This window comes from Elephantulus edwardii, unplaced genomic scaffold, assembly GCF_000299155.1.
Source record: "Elephantulus edwardii isolate Elephantulus edwardi_28Jun2011 unplaced genomic scaffold, EleEdw1.0 scaffold00009, whole genome shotgun sequence".
NCBI classification, from domain to species: domain Eukaryota; kingdom Metazoa; phylum Chordata; class Mammalia; order Macroscelidea; family Macroscelididae; genus Elephantulus; species Elephantulus edwardii.
Window position 1 is genome coordinate 35893419 of NW_006399759.1, and position 2241 is coordinate 35895659.

A 2241-nucleotide genomic window follows, 5' to 3' on the forward strand; every position below is an offset into this window, starting at 1 on the left:
AGAGTGTTGACTGTGGAGCCGAGCAAACTGAAGCTGTGAACAATCTCAATCTCTTCGCCATCCATCCTGATGCTACCGACTGGTCCAGTGGTGAGGATCTTTGTCTTCTTGACATTGAGTCTCAGTCCATACTGAAGGCTGCAGTCCTTAACCCTCTGCAGTAAGTGCATGAGGTCCTCCTCAGTTTCAGCAAGCAGGTTTGTGTCATCTGCATAACACAGATTGTTAATAGATCTTCCACCAATCCTAAAGCCACGCATCTCCTCATAGAGCCCAGCTTCTCAGATAATCTGCTCTGCATACAGGTTGAAAGGTATGGAGATAGGACACATCCCTGGTGTACGCCCTTCTCAAGTTTGAACCATGCAGTGCTGCCCTGCTCTGTTCTGATGACTGCCTCTTGGTCCAAGTATAGGTTTCGTTCATTGACTGGAGAAATGACGATACAGAAAAGCTTTGGATCTTTTGTTCATAGGGTTGCTATGAGTTGTGGGTGACTCGACAGCAATAAACAACAACAACAACAATGTAAGTGGAGTCACAGCACACACGTTTAATCACTTATACCCAACATCACTACCAGTCTTGTCAGCACTAGAATTTGAAGTAAGATCTACTTGACTCTAAGGTCTATGCTTCTTTCCAACATAGTGCAGGATGCCACCTCCTACACACATGCATATTCATATTAGGATCGAAGGAAGACTCATCAACAACTTGCCTTATGTAGACAGTACAATCTCACTTGCTGAACCTGAGGAAGACCTGAAGCATTTGCTACAGAAGGTCAAGGACTTCAGTCTTCAATACAAGTTGAAGCACATTATCAAGAAAACAAAAATTCCCACCACTGGGGCACTTGGCAGCATCATGATGAACAGAGAAGAGAATGAGATTGTTGACAATTTCACCCTGCTCTGATGCACAAGGAACAGTCTTGGCACCAGCAATCAAGAAATAAAAAGATATATTGCATTGGGAAAATCTGCTGTCAGAAACTTCTTCAAAGTGCTGACGAGCTTCAATGTCAGTCTAGAGACTAAAGTGCACCTAATCCAGGCTGTGGACTTCTCAGTTACTTCTGTGCATCAGAGAGCTGGGCAATAACTAAGATGACAGAAGAAGAATTGATGCCTTTGAGTTGTGGTGCTGGAGAAGAGTAGTGAACATACTATGGATTACCAAGAGAACAAACAGTTTATCCTAGAGAGGGTGCTCCTTGGAGGCAAAGATTTCGAAACTCTGTCTCACATACTTTGGGCATGTTGCCAGGAGGAACCAGTCCTTGGAAAAGGACATCATGCTTGGAAGGGTGGAAGGTCAGCGCAGGGAAGGGAGACCCTGGATAAGATGGATTGACACAGTGATTGGAGTAATAAGAGCAGATGTGTCAGAGACAATGAGATTGGCTCAGGATACGACAGAGTTCACAGCTACTGTTCACAGTCACTTTGAGTCATAGTCGACACAATAGCACGTAATAAAAACAACAGCAACAATAATCTTTATTCATATCATTCTCCTCAATTGTTTTTCCTGGTTCCCTAGTATCTGCAGAGTTAAATGCAAACTACATTGCTGTTTGATTTAATGGGCTTAAAAGCATCATCCATCCATTCATTCAATCATTTATTCATTCAGCACTTAAGGCATGTGTGTAAGGATAATATTCTACTTTTCATCAATAAATAATTGTAGCATGTGGTGATCAGTATGCAAGAGGCATGTGCCAGCAAAGGTAGTTACTGATTTTTTTTCTCTATAGGAAGAATATGTTGATGTTGTTATTGTGTGCTGTCAAGTTAACTGCCACTCATAGCCACCCTATGAACTCTGCCCTGTTCTGAGCTGATCTCACTGTCTCCAATATATCTGCCCCTATTACCCCAGTCACTATGTCAATTCATCTCACTGAGTCTTCCTTTTCCTGACCCCGCCACCTTTCCAAGCATGATGTTCTTCTAACAACATGCCCAAAGGACAGACCTCTCTTACAACATGCTCAAATATGTAAGATGAAGTGTCTCCATCCTTGCCCCTAAAGAACACCTTTCTTCAAGACACACTCGTTTGCTTTCTTGGCAGTCCATGAGATACTCAGTAGTCTTCTCTAACTCTACAATTCAAAGATTTCAATTCTTCTCTGTCATCCTTAGTCATCATCCAACTTTCAGAAGTAATGGAAAAGATCATGATTTGGATCAGGAGACCTTGGTCTTTAAACTGACATCATTGTTCTTT